Raw genomic sequence first — 22,249 nt, forward strand, 5'->3', positions numbered from 1 at the left:
CCTGACAAAAAAAAAAAAAATTGTCATTTCTGTCATATTAGCTCTGCAGTTTTTATCAAACTGATGTACGACTTGACAGTTGAAACTGACTCACAATTGGCCGGCTGGTGGTGTGTGAGCTTGATACTCCTGCTCCACTCCTGGATCATTACTGTGCAGACTCCTAATGACTCCACCAGCACAAGATGGCAGCACCTGTATCAAAGATATTTTGAATCTTTATATTTGTACAGTGGGAAGAAGTGTAGATGCATCATCTGTTGCTGGTTGTCAACTGTTTCTAAATCAGCGTATTGCCCTTTTAAAGGGCACTCCAGCAATTTCACACTTCAAGGTCAGTTTATATGTCATTTGTCATCAAGTTCATCCTGGCTTGGTCCTTGAGGTCTACAAATTCATACCAGAAAGCCCGTGTTACTAACGGACAGTACATAGAGCACTAAGGAGCTGGGAGAGTCTTACAATTGCATTATGGGAAATGTATGTTTCATCATGTTCGAAGCTTGAGCAATACATGGGGAGTAGAGGTCAGGATACCTCCCTCTCTGCTGATTTGTGAGTGTAAGTGTATGAAATACCTGGAGTATGCCTCCATTAACTTAAAAAGCTCTGATTGTAAAAAGATTTCAACATATTCATCTTTTTTCTTTGGCAATAGTCGTGACTCTAAAACAAGATGGAGAAGCACTTTATAAATGTTATAAAAATCCCTTGTAAATAGGGATCACTCTCCTCACTGCAGACTGAGAAATTAAGCACTTGGCCTCTTTTTCAGTAGATTAAGTCAATAAAACAGAAGGTGACAGAGATCTCAGGCAACACTTAGTAACCCAGACACTTGCCTTTCCCCTGGATTATTTCCTCGCTGGAAGTGGCCCACTGCTGTCGCAATACTTTGACACACTCTGGTTTGCGCTGCCGATGCCAAAGCTCTGCTGTTCTCAACCCAGCTCCACATATTTACTCCCTCGGTTTTCCGCCCTCCTTTTCACTATCTAAAAATCTGCTCTGACATGAAAAAAAAAAAAGGAACTGCAAACAGGTTCACCCTGGGGGAGTTCTTCTCCCTGCGAGGAGCTCAGTGTGCTGCCAAACTCTGAAGTGCAAATACACACAACAAGAGTCAGGCAATTTCAATACTGGTTTTCTGTTTCTCTTTTTTTGTTTTATTTCTGTTGATAATGTGTGTCTCTCTCAAATGTGAAGTTGATTTTCCAAATCAAACTGGAAACTCAGCTACGATCAACAAGTGTTATAAAACTATTTATAATTACCTAAATAGCTTCAGGATCTTTATTTGTCCCAGGCTTTCATTTTAAACAGGCTTCAATTGGAGACAGGGATTTGTTTGTAAATTACCATTTCCATATTTTGATAAGATGCTGCTTTTTAAATACATTGCCAGCACAAACTTTAGCACTTTATTATTTTATTATGTCTGTTATCGAATACAAACTATATACACATTTAATGTATATTTATAATTATACATAACATTAATGTAATATATAAAATCACATGTTTTTGCTGTGCTTGCCCTCTGTAAATAGAAATAATTGTCTCTACTTGCTTATTTATTTCAATTGATTCTATTTAGCTATTTGTTTGTTCACTGCTAAGCTATTGACAATAGAACTAGTTTTATAAATGGCTATAGAGCTACATATTTCAAGCAAGGGAGCAAAATTCAAAGTTGTCACAATATTCTGTAATTTAAATATTAGCCACTCCGTAGAGCAAAGTGTTGCCTTGCATGTTAATTGAATAAAATATTATGGGTGACCCTGCAGTTTTAATAAGAGACTCCTCCAGGAATGGTAAGTTTCCTTGACAGACAGCCAATGTAAGAAAGTGGAGCACACGTTAACTCCACCCACTCCAGTATTTACCAGATCTATGATGTACAGTGAAACGAATGGGCCACTCGCGCTCTCTGGTCGATCCGGGCACATCGTATTTTGATTGGTAAGAAAGGTTAAAGGTCAAAAAATGACGTTATCCCGGAGAGACTAGATTGTTGTGATTAACATGAGGTAATTGAACTTTAAAATGTAACTACATATCATAAGTAATTTTTTTAGGGGAGGAAATTGTCTAGCATTTTACCCAGCTTTCATTCAGGACTGGCTTTCATTTGTTTGTGACACATTATTTAGTCAGTATGTTGTGGGGGGATGTCTAGGACCCGAACTGTAGACACGGACAGGTTGTGCAGAAAAGAGCATTTGGTCACATATGCTTATAGTATTGTACTGTCTCAAGGCAGGGACAACACAGATGGACTGACAAGGAAGACTGGGAGCACAGAGACTAACTGTGTATTCACATGCTCCTCGTAAGGTTGCAGTTACCGAGTTGTTGTGGTTGTTCCATTTTTCAAAAAACAAGGTCGCTGTAAACAAAGAGTGTTATATTTCAATTCAATTCAATTCAAGAACTTTATTTGTCATTCTAACCAAACAGCAAACTGTGCAGTGTAGAATGAAATAGTGTTTCTCCAGTATTTGCGTTAAGAGGATTCAAACAGCATCTTTACACCTCTTTCCACTATTTACACGATAACAAAGACCAAAGGAAAAGGATCAGGTGTGACAGGCATATGAATAATTTAAAATGTGCATGTTAATCATAGAAATGTCTTTATTGACTAAAAAGCGGTGTTTGGAGCTTGTGAGTGATGGACATACAGTTTGCAAGTGACAAGTTGTTTTCACTGACTTTCGGAGTTGTTCCGACTTTAGATGGTATACCCTAACCCTAGCCCTAACCCTAACCCTAACCCTAACCCCTAACCCCTAACCCTATTTTTCAGACGGGGACTCGTTTTTCAGATTATTCCATCATCACAACGCACCATAAATATACTAGGACGGTAGAGATAATTGGGCATAGGTGAAACACCTCAAGGCCTGCCAGACAATTACAAAAGTTGAAAACTAAACTTTACAGGAAGTAAAACAGGTAAGAGACACACAAGGCAAGGAACTTCAAAGTAAAATTCAAAAGCAAAGGACATTTCAAGTCCAACCCTAAAATCTCAAAACTATATGTAATCCAAACAACAAGACATATAAAAGGGCCTTACAGAAGCAGATCTTAACAATATGTACAGATCAGAAATTCACTATATGTGGGCAGACCATATTTACTCAGTCATTCAATTATCCTGAAAAAGAACAATATTTCATGAGGAAAAAATGGAGAAAACTCTAAGTAACTAAATTAAACCTCTATTTGGTTGGCATCATCTTGTGGCCTGTGATTCACTTGTTGTGCCCTCGTGGTGCCCCATCCTCGAGGCTGGTAATCACAGAGTTATTCCACTGACTTCAAAGTGACAGAATGTTGCCTCTTTACATTGCAGGCGTATACCTGTAATAATAAAGCATCAAAAACTGTTTCATTTTTAAGAAGAGCAGAGCACAAAGTCAGCTCCTGCAGCTGAGAGCAAGATGAAGAGAATGACAGTACATTAATGTGATCTCGTCCCTCTGACTGGGGCAGGAGAAAGAACAGACATGAAATATGCAGCAGCATTCATATACTGAATAACAACAAAAACACAAGGTAGTTAAAAAAGAGAACTCCTCTTCTCCTTGATCATCCTTTGCCGTGTGAAATAGACTAAAGCAGAGAGTGTATTATTTACAACATTAGCGACAAAAGAATAATTCTGAGCCTGTGTGATACAAACATGTTGGCACACATCTGAACTCGGGACATCAAGATAAAGAAAACAGATGAAACAAACAGTGGAGGTACCGGGCACTGCTGTTATTCACACAAATGATGTGGGTGCCATCGCAGCGTCCCCCCGGGGACACACTCAAACGCTCGCCGTCGGAGGGTCAGCGGTCTGGTTCGTCCGCCTCCTGCCTCCGCTGGGAGATCCACAAAGAAGAGTGAACTCTCACTGCAAACATCACACACACCTCCTGGGAACAGCACTGGCCCAGTCAATATTACTGAGGTGTGTGTGTGTGCGTGTGTTTGTGTACACGAGAGACAAAGAAATAAAGCATATTCACAATATTTATGAGAAAGATAAAAAGGAAATATTATAATCAAGAACACATTAATACAATTTTATATGAATTATCTAATCTGAATTTTAAATTCACAACACCAACGTATTTTATACACACTTACTGTTTGAAGGTTTGAGGCTCATGTTAGTCTGTTTGGACTGAAATTAACGTTTTATGATATTCTCATGACAAAAAATGGAAGAAGTAATGAATGATTACATCTGATATTCCCATTGAAATGTCCCTTTAAAGGTCCAGGCCAGATGTTTTAATCTTTACCGCAGATCACATATTTGAACATAAGTGTCCCACATCTCATGATTCTGCAGATCTCGCTGCTGTGTTTTTCAATTTTGAAAGTATCTGTATGGGTTTCCAGGCTTCCATTTGTTTCTGTTCATTTTATGTAGCACTCCTCCATTTGGCGTGCCAAAGTGTCCTTGGGCAAGATACTGAGCCCCAAATTGCCCACAACAAGACGGCTGTGCCGGCAATGTATGACTGATCTAGGATAAAGAAAGTGCTGCACATACACTGTATGAATGTCTGTGCCGAGAAAAAGGCTTTATAAAATACAAAACATTTACTTTTACCAGCTACCCGCTGTCAAGGGCTATCTGGGGTTCAGTATCTTGCCCCTATGTCCCTATATGGATGGTTGGGGTATAGGCCAAACAAGCCTATAGCGCCCTTTTGAGCGTATCTGATGAAGGAGTGGATCCAGAATTTCTTTTTTATGTTGCTAAATAGTTCTTTGGTGGAGGTAATTGCTCTCAGAGTGCCCCTCTAGTTTTACATATAGGCTATAGTTGGGTTGTTTTAACACGGACATTGTGTAATGTCATTGTTGTTTGACCAACCAACCATTGTCCAAACTTCATTTGGCTCCCATCAAGATCATCAGTATCCACCACCACCGAATATACATTCTAAAAATCAATTTGTAGCAATGGGTAATTCTATCGAGTACCCACAGAAAGATGAACAAACCAAAACAAGGGGTCGTGTTGACCCGGTAACCAAACACCAACATGAAAATATTTCAAAACAACCCATTGATGCAGGTGAAGCCAAACCAGTTCCTGCAATGATCCAAAAGGGGCAGTTTAAATAGTTTGATGTTTATTGTGTGGCAATAAACACACAATAAAATCTACACCAAGTATGTAAAAAAGTTATATTCTTAAAGGGATAGTTAACATCTACTCACCACTATGCCGATGGGAGCGGGTGGAGTTTTTGAGTCCACAAAACACTTTTGGAGTCTCAGGAGTAAACAGTGTTGCAGCCAAGTAAATGGTGACTACTTCTTCAGACGTGCCTTAGTTTAAGACCTTGTGTGCGGTGTGTGCCGGGTTTCAGGTGTGTGGATACGAACATGAACGCGGCTCAGAGGAGAATCGATGGAATATTAGGTTAAAAACATGGTGTAAATGACGCTGTTTCGAATTTGAATGTCAGGGTTTACAGACACTTGGATGACACCACAGCAGCAATATGGAGACATTTTCAGTTTTTTTTCTGTTATTTTTTTCCGTTTGAAGCAGTGGTCGCCATTTACTTCAGTTGTATTGGATTTGGCTGTAACACTGTTTTAAAAATAGATAAAACAATGTGTAAATAAAGTAGAGAGAACAGATATTTGCTGATATATGCAGTGGAGAGAAATTGAAAATTAAATAATCATTTTACTAAAGTACAGATACATGAGTAGGAATAGTAACAAAGTAAATAATAATAATAACAATCATTTTAATTATACAGCACTTTTCAAAACCAAGTTACAAAGGGCTGTTCATAAAGCAGAGCAAAACAATGAAAGACAGTAAATGTACTTTGTTACATCCCCCACTGGAGTTGAATGATACTTGATGATAAGAGTTCAGGTTATGTCAGCCAAGTCAAGTTTGCATAGATGTTAGCATCTTGTGCTATACGGTCCCGAACAGGAAAAGAGAAAAGGAACAGAAGGCTGACATTTATCAGTTTAGAAGGCCAATTTAAAGAATAGTGTTTGTCAGCAAAACAAAATCAAACACATACACAGACATCATTAGCTCATTCTGAAGCAGTAAAAAAAAAAACATCACACATGTAGCATATGAGCGCGCTGGTTAATAGATCCTGTCATTCACACGCTTCCATCCTCTCCCCATCTGTCGTATCCCCTCTCCGTGCTCTCCTCCCATCTGGCCGAGTGGGATGCTACCTGTACTCCCAACCTGTCAGTGTCCCACCTGCTCACCGCCCCAGCAGATTATCAAAGGCTTCAACTGACAGGTGAACGTCGGCGCGCTCCTGCCCCAGGAACCACATCTCCCTCTCTCTCCTCCCTGATGCTGCCACGTGGTAACAACAGGCCTCGAGAAGAGAGGGTCCCGTCAGCTGTGATAAGCAGGCAGCTGTTTGAGGTTAAGTGTTAGAGCTATAGTGCGCAGTATAAATGAATTTCCTTTACATTCAAGCCCCCCATACCAAGCCTATTAGATAAATCTCTGAATTTCACAGTTATAAATGTCTGTGGGGATATTCCCATGCTGACCAACCGGTAGCAATGCATTTCACGTCATCCACTGAAGATTACTTGTGCCAGAGCTGAAGAGGAGACAAAGATTTAGTGAGATACAGTAACTAGGAGTATGGAGCACAAATCTAGGAGGCGTCAGAGAAAAATGTCTGATGCTGCAGATAAAAAAGAAACCATATTTTCAGAGGAAGGATTCCATGTAAAAAAAAAGAAAGTGTTTACCTTTAGGCATCATACCCACAGTTTGACAGTGTTTGTGTCATTACTCTCAAAAGTTCTGCAGGTTTAATGTGTTCAAGGTAAATTTGTACAGTTAACGACTCCATCATAGTGAGATGCACTGTGCTAATGGAAGCTGAATGGAAATCAGGTTGTTCAAAGGTGATAAAGATGAAATAAAGTATCAGTTCATCTAAATAATCCAAATTGGAAAATAGAAACATTACTTACAGAACCTCAGCTGGTATCTTGCCCTGCACAAACAGTGTCACAGCGCTACTGTGGCAATTCCACAGACCTGCAGTGTGCACCGCTTATATTCAAACTATTTAAAATCCAAGTTCTTAATGCTAAGAGGAAACACGAGTAACAAATTTCATTGTGCGGAGGCAGACTTTTCTGAGATAATAAAAACTGTAACTAATATTCTTTCTTTCTTTCTTATGATGTAATGTACAAATAATACAGTTCCAGAGTTATTTTGAACAGAAATGCTGTTTTATTAATTGATTAAACTAGTTTCTTTGGCCGTTGTAAACATACCTGTTCAGAGTAGTCTGTTTGCTCGGCCTGTGGTAACACTGGCTGCAGCTTCCTTTCTGAAACAATACAAGTGATCGGCAGTAATTGAGCCACGGCAACAACAGATCTGCTACTGGACTCGATCTGCAGAACCCTGAACCTTTTTCATAATTGACTACATCACTTATGTTGACGAGCCCAGCCGTCGCTGCTGCAGAGCCCTGGTGGCCTGTTTATTAAAAATCTGAATGTATCACATTTAAAAAAAAAAAAAAAATTTAAAAAGTGAACTTCTTTGGACCCTTAGCAGTACACAGACTGAAGCTGATAAGCTGAACAGGTCTGAGATATGTGCAGAGATTACTGGAATTAGTAGATAGATGCAACCAATGCTTTGCATTTTCATTCATTGTTCAATGTCTGAGTGAAACTCAACACGTCCTGCAGATGTTCCACTTTCAAAGCCAACCAGGAAAGGAAGGGACTGTCTCCTTTGAACAGCTGGATATCTTTTTATGTTAAAAAATGCAAAGGAAGGAGGCTATTGAGTTCTATTGATAAAAGGTTCATATTGATTTTTTTAAATATATGGGAAATGGGAAACTGAAAATAAGCAAATTCAAACAGGAGCAATTTTTGGGGACAGATTCTGAGGTGAAACATCTGCAATTGAAACAGATCAATACCGTTAGCAACTAAAATCAATATAGTTTAATAATATATCGAGTACATATGTTGTGGAAATGTACATGGACAGTATTATCAGTAGCAGGAAATTCCACAACCTTTTTTTTTTTCATTTGAAAACTTTTTATAAAAAGTTAAAAAGTAGAGGCTCTGCAGTGAGGTTACTTTGAAACTGGTGTACTTCTGCACTATGATTTATCTCAAGACTGAATATTTTCCACATTATATATATATACATCTACTGTGTACTACTGGTGGAAATTTAGGACCACTGACCCGTTCATCCATGTATCACTTCCACCCATTGCTTCTTGGCGAAAAGATACATTTTTTTCCCCCCAGAAATTCTTGTCTCCTTTAAGATGATCACTGTCAGGTCACCTTTTTTCTCTAGCACCACATCTTACATAAGACCTTTCCAGCAGCAGACACGCTTAAAGTGTGATGCATAAGCTGAGGGAGCAGAGTCAGACAGAATTCATAATGCAGTTGCAGAAGGAGGAGGCTTTCTCAAGATGTATTCGTAACACAATCCGTCTGTGGAGTCAGTTAGTCAATCAGTCAGTCAATCAATCAGTCAGTCCGTCAGTCAGTCAGTCAGTCGAGCTTGAGAGATGTTATGTTCTGGGGAATGCATAGACATACACTGTTTTTCTAGTAATAAGACTGACACAACATGTCTGCACAGCACCCAAGATTAAGAGACATAGCTGTCAGTTTGCTCTCAAACTTGGCAAATGCACACTCACACACCTACAGCCCCCGCCCTCACCAGATTCATCCCCTCCTCTTTCCTTCCCCCCCTTCTTTTGTCTGCCTTGCTCATTTCAAGTCACTGTCTGCCTGACTGTCTGTCAGTGTTTCCCTGTTGTTATTTTAGAATCCATCACCAGGTATTTAGGTCACATGCGGTTTCAAGCCCTGGCAAAGTATGAATAATGCAAACTTCTCTCATTACACCATGTGCTCACCCTCTGGATTGAAAATCAATGTGCACTCAAGTGGCTGGCAAATGAATGGAGCTAACTCACCAGCCTCTCCGCCAAGACAGGCGAAGGAGAGCGAGGGCTACATCTCATAGTGTTACCTCAAGGTTTAACAACACGTCTGTTTCAACAGGGACTTTTCCCGAATACAATATCTGCTGTCTGAAAGGGGCGGCGTGTCTTCATTCACCGACGGCTGAATGTGATGAGGACAAGGCTCGCGAAACAAAAAAAAGTGAGAAAAAAGATTATAGGTCATCGACAATGCAAAGGGGAATGTCTGAAAACGAGACCAGTGTCTGGCTGTATGACTGATTGAAAAAGGGGCTGGGAGTTTTTTTTTTTTTTACCCCCACTGTTTCCAACCTTACAGTGCACTCCCTCCTACAGTTCAACGATAGTTCACATAGCCAGGAGTCTCTGCTCCACCCACCCCCACCTTCCCCATGTGAATCCTATGCATTATGCATATATGCAGCCGTACATTCCATACATTCACTAAAACTGTGTTTACAACATGATACACCATTTTTCTGGGCTTTGGAAAGTTGCCCGGACTGCTGCGAGCAATAGTGGTTACCCACTGTGATCACACCGGCCATGGGGTTTTTTTTATGGTGAGGGGTTTATTATATGGGAGAGACTCCCCGACATCTGGCACACATCTGGATCTGTTTAATGAGAGACTCAGTCTGCCTCGACTCTAAACATCAAGCCCACCATCAAGCCCCTCCATTCTCGAGTTGTAGTGAGACCTCAGCCCTCATCTCCTCGCTGGCGAGAAGCCAAATGATGTTGATACATGAATGAATGATAACAGTCTGCGAGGGAAAATTTTAAAAACGTAGCAAAACTAATTGGGAAAAGCTTCAATTTGGAAACGCATCTTGTGGTATTTACTCCCCAAAGCAATAAGCAACCTGTGATCTGAGCTGTGTTGATTACAGAGCTTACTTCAGTTTATTGATGTGATTTCTGTGCCTTGCACCTGTGGGCACACTGGAGGTTTTCTGCTCTGTGTTTGTGTCTCCGAACCATGAGAACCTGCTCGATAGGGAAGCCATTGTTGCTTGGAATGAGTCTAAACTCATATTAGATTTCTCTTATCTGAAAGAAATTGAGTTCTTGGCCAAAAAACAACCACAAAATGGAACGATCCTCAACATTTTGTCAGAGGTACAAATTCCAATGCACATGTTAACATATGGACCCCCCTGCTTGTGGTCACAGTGTATACTCCATGGTAGCCATCCATCAAGAAAATGGCTCCTTTTGTATGTTCATTAATAGGCACAACATGCGTCCATACAAAACTCAAACTATTCTTTGAATATATTTGGATTGAAAGCCGGCCTTTTTAACGGCGGTATTCTTCTCCCCGCCTTGTAGCAGCTTGTCTTGCCGTCCGGCCTCTTATTTATTACCCCTTGAAGATAAGACAATGAAAAAGCAGTTCTCAGAGCTCTGTTTGCAATGAGAGGCCTGCAGCACAAAGCAGCATGAGAGCATCTCATTGTTCGACAGAGCCGGCAGAGATGCGGCTCGCTTCAAAGATCGCTTCTTTTTTGGTGCTGGTGGGTGGTAAGGGAGTGGAGGAGGGGTCTCCATGGCCATGAGGAGTAGATTTCATCACAGGAAGGGATGTGGGGGCAGGGAGAACAGGGTGGAGATGGAGATCCTGGAGTCAAACACAGGCCAATGTGAACTTTCCTGTGCTATATTTGGTGCACGTCTATAGGAAGCTTTACTGCACTCAGGTTTGTGCCCTGCAGAGGATGCAAACACTTTGAAATATGGTTGAGGCTTGAGATTTAGATAAATCATCACAGGACGTGTATCCTGCTGCTGCAACTGTGGTTTTTATGGGAGTCTTAAGTGGTAATGTAAATCGAGCCTGATAGTCGCAGCAACACGGGACCATAGTCCAGTTTTCACAGTGTGTTTCCCTTCATTTGATTTGGAATGGAAAAAAGGCAGATGGAAATGAGTGGTATTCTTAAGCTTCCCACAAAGAAGCTATTTAATGTGTGACTGTGAGGGGTGTGTATGAACCTGCAATCATAAGGCAGAGAGCCCAAGTCTGCACTCAGAGATAAGTTGGATGGGTGTTCGCTCTCATTCATAGAGAGCCAGTGCGCTTTACTCTGCTAAATGGGCTACAGATACTCCTCATCATGCAGCCTGCTTCTGAAATATACACAAAAATGGAAAACATGTGGGTGAAATGTGTACATGCTCTTGATTTGCACCCAATCATAACATAAATTATCTCACAGCACTTTACATAGAGGAAATAGAGAAGTGCTCAGTGCAAGTCTAAGCCTATAGCAGCATAACTAAGGGATGGTTCAGGACTAGCCTGATCCAGCCCTAACTATAGACTTTATCAAAGAGTAAGGTTTTAAGTTTAACTTTGAATGTAGAGATGGTGTCTGCCTCCTGAACCCAGAGTGGGAGCTGGTTCCACAGCAGAGGAGCCTGGTGGCTGAAGGCTCTGCCTCCCATCCTACTTTTACAGACTCTAGGAAACACAAGTGAGCCTGTGTTTTGGGAGCGAAGTGCTCTATTGGAACAATACAGCTCTTTGATATATGAAGGGGCTTGAATGTTAACGGCTTTGTATGTGAAGAGCAGGATCTTGAATTCTGTCCTGGATTTTACAGGGAGCCAATTCAGAGAAGCTAAGACAGGAGTAAAATTATCTCTCCACTAGTGCCTGTCAGCACTCGTGCTGCAGCATTTTGGACCAGCTGGGGGCTTTCCAGAGACATACATAAAGAATTACAGTAATCCAGTCTAGAGGTAACAAATGCATGGACTAGTTTCTCAGCATCCGTCTGAGACAGGATGTTCCTAATTTTCACAATATTGCGCAAGTGTGAGAAATCTGTCCTAGAAACTTGTTTTATATGTGAGTCAAATGACATGTCCTGGTCAAACATAACTCCTTTCTCTGAGGTGTTTAGGGCCAAGTACAATGACTTCAGTTTTGTCTGAATTTAGAAGAAAGAAGTTCTGGGTCATCCAGGCCTTGATGTTCTTGAGACATTCCTGAAGTTTAACTAAGTGATTAGATTCATCAGGCTTCATAGATATGTACAGCTTGGTGACATCTGCGTAACAATGGAAGTGTACATGGAGCTTTCTGATGATGTTGCCTAAAGGGAGCATATAAAAAGTGAAAAGTATCAATCCAAGGACAGAACCTTGTGGAACTCCATCACTAACTTGTATGTGCATGTTTTTATTGGAACTTTGATCTTACTTTCATAGTTATTGTTGACATTCTCATTAGTAATAATAACATTGAAGATATTGTTAAGTTTATTCGAGAGATCTAGGAACTTGTCAACATGGCTGTACACTCTACAAATCCCCACTTGGTTCAACCTTGATGTACTTAGTTACTCATAGGTTATGCACTCATACAGCTATCCAGTGCAATGAGTGATTGGTGCCAATGTTGTGCACAGTTTCCATTTTACTTCAAATTAACGGTTTCAGATATTCTGGCTAAACAGTTTGCTGTTAGTTAGTTTGTTTTGTTGTGTTATGTACACTAGTTGCTTGAAAGCTAAGCTATCACTAACTTGCCTCACCGCTGCTGCAGTCTATAAAGCCTTCAGCCAGAATGCAAATATTTGCTTCACCTCTGCCAATCCCACTTTTTTGAAAGCCTAAACAATACCTACTCAAATTATTCTCATGTTGCCAGCTTCACAGACATCCTGACCATCTTCCAGGGTTATGATTGCAGAACATCAGGCAGGCCAATCGTCCATCCCCTCACTGTGTTTGGTCACTGCACTGACCCTGGGCATCAGGCCTAAACCAGAGAGGCTGTGGTCGAGTTCTGTAACCCAAATGATTTCAGATCCCCACCTTAAAGGGATAGTTCACTGAAAAATAAAAATTCACTCAGTATCCACTTACCACTATGCCGATGGAAGGGTGGGTGATGTGTTTGAGTCCACAAAACACTTTTGGAGTGTCAGGGGTAAACACACAGACTTTTGTCACACATGAAACCATATCTCGCTTATTCTTGCCTCTCTTTACTGTGAACCATTCAAATAGACAACTGATGCTGTTATCTTTTTAGGGATTGGCTCCAGCCTACTTATATCCTCAGTTACTTCTCACTACTCCAAAGGTGATTAAGCCTTTTCAGTTGCTGCTCCAGACTGTGGAATAGTTTGCTCCTCACTGTCAGTCCCATCCATCTCCACGTTTAAATCCTGGCTAAAAATCCAAATAGTAATTAAAACAAAAAAAATTCATGATGAAATAATATCTTCTTGTTCGGTTCATGTATATATTTACCTCATTTTAAATTATCTTAATTAGTTAACTGATTTTGTTTTTCTGTGTAGTGCTTTGGTCAACTCCTGTTGTTTTTAATCTCTACAATTGACTTGACTTGACTTGGCCCAAGCCCCATCTCCACCCCTCCATCAACCTGTAGGATCTGAGTCTACATCCACAGGGGCAAATTATTGTCACTCCCCAGTCCCTGCTGTGTTGATCCCAGTGTTTCCTTGTGGTGAGTGACGATGTCAGAGCCTAGATGTAATGGTAGCAGTGCTGTGTATGTTTTACACTTGACTAGTCATAGATTCCATGTGAGTTGGCCAAGTTAACCATAGTTAGAATATGGTTAGGGCTAGGTTCTGGTTGGATAGGGTTCAAGGAAACCTCAACACTCTTTTATTTGTGCTTTGTTAAGAAAAGGGTTGCTACTCTTTTGGCCCTGCTAGTGAACTGTGCAAAATGGATAAACTGGAGTTATCCTTTAATGTGGATTCACTGTCTTCAACAAACAATTAAATACATATAGATATCATATGGCCAGGTCACATTTGGAAGTGTGAAAAGGTCCAGTTCCCACAGATCCTCTAAGCCTTTCGATCTCTGCTGTCATTCGTCATACTGTGGAATACCCATCAATCCGTTGTGTTTGCACTGTGTCTGTCTCAGTTGAGCCTTTGTATAGCCACAGCGCTATATTTAGCCCCTGGTCACAACTTAGCTCTTAGCTCATCAATCACAATAGGCTGAGCGTGTTCTGCGAACATACTGCCACTGAATGAATGCTTGTTGGTGTAACGGTAGGCTGAAGAGATTATCAGGACTGGAGGGCCATCCCAAAGAAGCTACTTTCTGCAGTCTCTCCATTTGCTACTTGGCTGCAGGTTCCTGGCCTCCACCAGCATGCACAACCCAACAGATCCCTCTAGTTGAGTGAGTTTGTCACTGTGGAGCCTTTTTTCCCCCCCGATTGAGAACGCGAACAAAAGGTTGTTTATGTGTGGAGGCTGTTCTCTCAGAGAGGGAGCTGGGTTAGCTGTGTCTGTTTGAAAGGCAGGCACGCTTTGAAAGGCGCTAAGCCACATACTCCTGGGTTCTGGAGAACAGTGGCAGCAGCACTGTAGAGCTCCGGCGACTGATTAACAACCGCTGGATGTATGTATCTGAGGCAGAAAACAGCCAAGGGAGACAAAAGACTGACAAAGAACAAACAGCTCTGTGACAGATTGATGATTTCACTCGCAACAACATTGCATTCTCTCGGCCCTCTCTTGACACCGGTGCAGTTTTATCCACTGAAAAACACCCCAATTGGAGGATATATACGAATGACTCATGGGTCATAATTATTGTATTCAAAGTTATACAGTTCGCTCAATAAAATGAGGAAATATACATTTGTGGGCCCTCGTCACACATTTTGGTTCCAGTGTGGATCTGGGAGCAGTTCAATTTGAAAGAGTTTTCTAAATGCTAAAAAGGGACCTTCAATTGTTCAGTGAGAGCTTATCTTCTTTGGCAGAGGAAATACTGAACTATCCTTTATGACAGGAAAGGAGGTTTTGGCGTCCCACAATTTCTTACATCAGCAACAATTGACGCACCATTATATTATTTTTCAGAGCACCTATTTTATGCTAGCGACACACTATGACACTTGTGAAAATCCTTGCATGATTGGCTGAGCTTCACATCTATAATATAGATTTCTTCTCTTTAAATCTCTCCAGTCAGGAGTAATATTGACGAACAAGCATATTTAATTTCTTGTTAAGAATATCATCAGTATAACAAAATACTACATACATAGATGTTGTTTCACTAAATCCTCCTCATCCTCTCTACTTAGCAAATGTATACAAAGTTGTAAAGCAGCTATGAGAGAAAACTATATACTGCTGTAACTGAAGAAGACTCTAACTTTAAGAGAAAGATATGTCTCCCTTCAAAATCTATGAAACTAAAAACCATATAAAAAAATGTTGTGCTATTTTTGAGATCAACTAGACAAAAGAAAGTAGACACATTTAATGAAAAAATCCCCACAAAGACTCTTAGTGATGAATCAATCAACAAGGTCCAGCAAGTCATCATTTTCCTTGACTGACGCATGCTGTTTAAATCCGTCTTTAGCAGAATATATTTTTCCAAAACAAGAAGAACAGAAACATTCTTGAAACATCCAATCACTGCTTTATTTGAACAAGTGACTCATGTGAAGTGTGTTTCTGCTTTGGACAGAAAAAACTTATTTGAACTGTAGGCCCACAGCAATGAGATTGTCTCTGTACTTATCTTCCTTATGTTATGAATAAAGTTTGTTTAAAAACAAGCCAAGTATAGTTGAATTCGTATTCTCTCTTCTCATCTTGTTTGTCCTTATTAATTATTTCCTTGACCTCATGGCTATTTTCCACTAAGATCAAGTAAAAGTGGTTTGGAAAGGAGATAATTTTCTTAGTTTCTGATCACAGAAAAACTGTCAGGAAAGTTCCATACTTATGACACTAGTTAAGATCATTTTGTCAAATCCTGTTGTTAAGGTCAACAATTATCATTTCCTTCTATCCCTTTAGTAGCTTGTGACAGCTCAGATTCTTTCTTGGGACCACATGGGAGTCCAGACCACCCTGGTTGGGAACCACTGGTCGAATATATAATTTAATACGGGCATTTGACAATAAATTGTTTGAGAAACTCTACACAAAATGTTACACTGATTATAGGATTTGGAAGCTGAAACAAGAGGAAAAGGGAGAACTATTGGAAAGCAGGATTTTGGCATACAGCGAGCCAGACGGGAGAAGAATGAGTAGAGCACAGGGAAAGGTTCAGCGTCGAGGTTGGGGTAAGGGGATATTAGCCATACTTTGGGCAAGGCTCTAGTCCAGGTCACTGTCGGCCCTCAGGATGGCCCTTCTGCAGGCCTGTCCTCTGGGTGACCCCTCCTCTTGGGCCGCAAGACTTATTGGAGTAATCAGCCCCTGTCAGCACCTTGGTTATGCTGCATGGACTCAATCCAATAAATGTGAATGGGACGTGTAATAGTACCTGATGAAAAGTAAGTTTGTTTGCACTGAAAGGAGTCCCCATGAGTTTTTCTTTTTTTCCTGTACTTTCCTCAATCTATGTTTTGCTTTGTCTCCATAGCCCTCTGTTTGTATCAGGAAGGGGAAACTGCTGCATGTACAACAGAGGCAGGGCAAGATAAACAAAGCCTGTTTTCATTGCACAACCACATTTTAAGCCGTAAATCTGTGTGTTTTGAAATTTAAAGATCAAGCATAAGGTTCTGACAGACTTAAAATCACATAAAGAGGGTTATAAGAGGAGAAATTAAATCCAGTCTCGTGCCAATAAAGATGCTGATGTAAGATTGTTCATCTTGCAAACTTTTTTCCTTTGCCACCATCAGGAGGACCAGAAATTAAATCGAATGCATTCAATTGAAAGCTATGGAGCATGTTCACTCTTTCCAGAAGTTTGAACCCCACATATTTGCTTACTCCAAGTTTTCTTCTTCAGGACTAAATGCTATATTGTACAAAAGTTATGGAGCTTTTTATGGTTTGGATCTGTTTTGGTAATGTAATGTCCTGTTATTCAGGATGACACAGAACATACAGTAAGGTCAGAAAAAGATTATCGAAATTCACCACTTATTTGTTTTATATGTGGCTGTGGCTCAGGGGATAGTGCGGTCATCCTTTATCCAGAAGGTCGGCGGTTTGATCCCAGTCTTCCCCAAGTGTCTTTGGGCAATATACTGAACCCCAAATTGCCCCTTCTCATAGAGAAAGTGCTGCACATAGATGTACGGTATGAATGGTTGAATGTAAAACTGTACTGTGAAGCACTTTGAGTGGTCAACAGGACTAGAAAAGCGTTATCTAAATACAGACCATTTATCATTTATGCTGCGTTCACACCAAACGGGACAGTACCCATAAGACTCGAGGTTGAGTTTTAAAGCCAAATAGATAGCCATTTGTGGTATTATGGCAACTGTATGAGTGCTTATTCAATGTGTCCTGTTGTTTGTGCAAAACATGAAACATGAAAAAGAATAGACTGTTGAAGCAATTTTGGTGTAGACGTGATGTTTTATCTTTCTGATAATAAGATCTAGCATCCCTTTGCCATCTATGAAATCTTTATTTTTCTGGTTGGGTAATCATCTATGTTTGATGACTATTTCCTAAGAATTCAGCTACTTTTGTTATTTATCATTCCACAGACATATAACCTGGATGACAACCACAGAGTAACTAAAGAAATGAATTGGTCTCAGCTCTGCTCATGAGCATGTTGTCCCGATGACGCTGCTGCTCTACCAAGTAAACAGCACTGCATATCAGAAGTTTGCCAAAAAGCAGCATGACACTCCTCCATGCTCCCGGAAAAATATGTTGTTGACTGATAAAACTAAGGTTAAATTGAGTGGGAAGCACAGACAGTGCTAAGATGGGGAAGTAGGGTGGAGGGGGCATCATGATTTGAGGCTTTGCTGACTCCGGGCCTAGACATCTTGACACATTCGAATGGAAAATTAATTTCAAAGTAGCTTACCTTGATTAGGGCAGTGACTCTAAAAGTAAATCTATGTGGTCCAGTTGCAGCCCAGACTTAAACCCAACAGAGATGTAGAATGATAGAAAACCGTTCACACCAGGGAGCCTCAGAATGAGAGTTGAATCAGCTCTGTATGAGGAATAATCCAAAATCCCAATTATTGGATCTGAGGGTTCATTTACTTTTTCCATCAGCCCTGTGAATTATTAATAAGTTCAATAAAAATATGAAAGATTAGAATCATTTGTCTGTTATTAGCTTAAGCCCATTCTGTTACTCTGTACTTGTGACTTTGATGAAGATCCCATTACATTTTATGGACATAAAAACCAGGTAATTCCAAAGGGTTCACACACTTTTGCTTATTGATAAATCAGCATTTTCTGATTTCAGAAATGCCACGCTGGAGCAGAGTGCCATTACACATGCCTGTGTTTACCTTGATTAGATCATGTGGAAACGACAACAGATTGCTTCCAAATAAACACACTCTATATACATCAGACTGCTCTGATAGGACTCGTTATTCTGCACATTATGTGGGTGACATTGGATTAACGGAGCTCATTATTCTTCATGTATTATTTATTTTTAATTCTTGCAATGTCTTATAGGGATATGATGGGACAATTTACAACATGAGATAGAGTAGAATCATGACATTGATTGATGCTAAATCCCTTTTCCATTATTTATTTCTATTGCCATTGATTAACTCTTAAAAAAATCACATCATGGTGCACTCACATCGTGCAACCACCAGGCAACAGTATGATTTTCTGGAGAAGGAAATTCTTTATCTATTAATCTCTAATGCTTAGCTTTAATTGGCTCAGCTCATTCAGAGCCATGGAACCAGTGGTGGGACTGAGTTACATTTATTAATCACCAGAACCTACCATCTATATTCCACCTCACCCAGCTCCATGAACCAAACCCAAAACATCATCATCATCACTGACCCCATCCCTGAATCTGTTATGTTTGACCACCACAGTGATTCTAACAGATGAGCAGATGAATTCACATAAAGCCCACAGTGATTGAAGATCTACAAACTGTGGAAGCATTGGGTCTCTACAGTAGTATAAGTACTCATGACTCTACGGTGTGCATTTTGTTATTGTGTACTCTTTCGTGATGTTTCAGAGACATCTCCCTCAGACTCAGGGGGGAGAAAACAGCAGAAAAGGAGCCGGAAAAGTATTGATTTTCTGGCACCGCCCTGCTTAGATTATGAAATGCCAATACGAGGATTCCACCCTGACTCTGCGGTTCATGCCAAGTTCACTTGTCATTTTCTATAATTCTGACAAAATCAAGATGCTTAACCATGATGTAGTTAGCCATGCTTGGCCGCCCTAGGGCTTTCTGATTGAATTAGGCGTCTGTGTTCTGCCATTTGGTACCAGCCTGCAGTATTCTCAACACTTATTGGGGACAGTAGTTATTTACTGTTTTCAGAGAGAGGATTCGAAAAAAGAACAAGGCTGTTGTTCATAAATACAGCAATTAGGAGTCTCCTATATTTCTCCACCTAACTGTTCAGATTTTCCTAACATGCCATGCTGTGACAGCCTGTGCACATACGTCAGCACATTTCATGTCTGATATAGATTCATTGGCAAATCCATTTCGTGACTGCTGTGCAGCATTCAGAATGTGCACCAGTAATTGTAATGAACTATACAGAAAGGTAGAATTTGCTTCACTTACATTATGAAAGGTGGATTGCATTTTTTTAAAGCGACTTACATTCAAATGAATTACCTTAGTCAAGCCATCCACACCCAAATAAAAAAAATCAATGAAATCAACAAAACAGTTCAAAATCAACAAGACAGAATTGGACTGAAAAAGAAAAGCTTTAGTACATCTTGCTCACAGATAAGTTCAGCCAGTAGATTTTCTGTTGTTCAATATGTTTGTGTACTAGGTCTTTTCTCCAGCAGTCATTTCATTTACTTCCACATAGAAGGAAAAGCACAAGTGTTACTAACAGCATTAGTAATGGCTGTGTTCTATTTGAGTGTCCCAGGAAGCCATGACAGTGTAACAGTTTGACAGCATGAACAATATCGGGACCCTTAAACAGAAACTGCCAAATGGAATTCAGCCATAATTCATTTTATTATTTATCAATGTGCCAAAAGGCCATTGATGATAACAAAATAAGTTTAATTTAAGAGAGCACTTGATTTACTTTGATCCTCAAAGAAAAGTGATTTCTTTAAGCAAACTCAAAGAGATATAATTCAACATTTTGGGAAACACACTTGCAGAGATGGAGCACACATCCTACTTTAGAATAAAGACTGGAGGCATGAGGATACAGCAAGCTACATCTCTGTCCAGAGGAACCATTCAATTTACAGAAAAGACATTTAAAAATAAGAAGTTGAGGTTTTAAATTGATAGTTTCACCAAAAACTGAAAATTCAATGAAACAAGGTCAATCATGGCTTGATGAGCATCATCCCCAAATTCAGTGCATACATTACAGTTAATAGTGTATGTTGCAAAGTGAGCACAGGTGTTTGTGTCTGTAGAGACATAATGATCCCAACTTGGCAACCTCACTGAGACAATACGACTCCAGGAAGCTGCACACAGCTAGTCGTTATAGTTGCCTAGCTGTTGTTTGGGTTAGGGTTCATTCCAATATGAAACTAATCTGAAACTGTTTTCAATGTGTAAGTTGTTGTTTTTTTTTTCATTTTGGAAGTGCCAAGATATCTTCCTTCCCTCTGCTTTCCTCTTTATGCAAAGCTAAGCTGACCATGCCCACACAACCTAATAGCTGTGTTGCGAAAATATTACCTTTTTTGAGGATTTGATCCAAGTAATTAGATTTTATTGTCCTGGCACTTCACTGACTGTGAGTGTGGCAGTGTGTGAGCGTTCATGTTTGAGATGGCCATCAATAGAAAGAGAGTGGAGGGAGAGATTAGGTGACTTTGTGTGCTAATCCTTGTGAAATCAAGGGCCCCGAGGGGTGAGGCGGGGGGATAGGCGAGTGCCTCTCTGATCAGAGGGGCTGTGGCTCACCATGTGAAGCCTCCTGAATGCACAGTAATCCCTCCACGAGCCACAAAGAAGCCCATTGGACTGATGGGAAGGTCCCCTCACAGCAAACACCAGGCTTCTGCCACTAAAACAGCTCATCATGGCCGGGACGGGGATCTCTATAGAGGCAGGTCAGGTGAGGGCTGAGGTGATGGTTTAGGGGGAGGAAGTGAGGAGAAAGATAATTCCTCTGTCGGTTAAGCAGTCAGTGTGATCACAGTGGTCTAACTTTACTTAGACTATTGATACTCTAAGTTAAATATAGATTTTAAGTTAAATATGTCTCTTATTATCAAAATGTTCAACATCTTAGATTGTCATTTTTCATTCGAAAAACAACAGCACTTTTCAGTTGGTTAGAATGCCTACTGGTTAGCATATGAAACATATATGAAGCATATGTGACTGTTCTGAGCAATCACACTTGAAACTATGCTGTCATAGAGGGGGGGGGGAGAACAGTACCTTCAGACTGTCTTTGCTCGCAGGCATTCAGTGTTAGGCTGCACACAAAAAGCGACAAAAGATGCTGATGAGACAGGCCTGCTGGGCCGGGTCTAGCTAGTTAGCATGCTAACTTCAGTAAAAGAAAAGAGTTGATAGAAGTAGAAGTATAATAAAGCGTTCCTTTCCTCCAGTGTAGAGAGTTCTTGGCAAGTAAAGGAAGATAAATGGATATTGAACTCATCAAGTGTCTGATAGATATGTAAGTAACTTTTTGATTCTAATGTTGGTATGTAGCAATAACAAATAGCTCCCAAACATGAAGGTCTGATGTCTGGACTAAGATTAGATCTAAAAATAGTGGTTGCTCACTTGTAAAGGTGGAGTCACAAGATGTGTCTTCATTCAGGTGCTGCATTCTTCGGAGGATGCGGCCTAGGCACAAAGACAGCAAAGGTCAAAACTAAATGAGATGGTCGGGTCTACAGAGGCTTTCTGTGATAGCCGTCACCAGCTCGCCCAATGAGAGCTTCTTTCAAAAGTTAATGAATGGATCTTGAGTAAAGATTTTCACAAATGTTGTTAAAGTGCTCCAAAACTTCACTGGGGTGAATGGCTGGGTCAGCAAAATGCAAAACTCCATATGGTAGGACATTGATTGTTTGTCATTGCCATCAGGTTTTATTGAAGCATCACAATAATCTTCCCCTCACAGAATTAAAGATATTTTTAATGAAGCTATGTTAGTAGATATGGCTAATCCCTACCGTCATTCCAACTGTTTTGCAAAGCAAAATGCTGATTGCAGGATCAGATCATAAAATACATTTTTTGCTGGTGAAGAAAGCTGAGATGGAAGCAGTACGTTAATAGAGTTTGCTAATCCAGTT

At 40.3% G+C, this 22,249-nt stretch overlaps 1 protein-coding gene across 2 annotated transcripts in view; it reads left to right on the top strand.

Annotated features, from left to right (window-relative positions):
* Positions 1-22,249, top strand: part of LOC117770507 (retinoic acid receptor beta-like) — a 200,925-nt gene that overhangs the window by 82,722 nt on the left and 95,954 nt on the right. The gene's annotated exons all lie outside the window — the stretch shown is intronic.

This window comes from Hippoglossus hippoglossus, chromosome 11 (genome assembly GCF_009819705.1).
Source record: "Hippoglossus hippoglossus isolate fHipHip1 chromosome 11, fHipHip1.pri, whole genome shotgun sequence".
Lineage (NCBI taxonomy): Eukaryota > Metazoa > Chordata > Actinopteri > Pleuronectiformes > Pleuronectidae > Hippoglossus > Hippoglossus hippoglossus.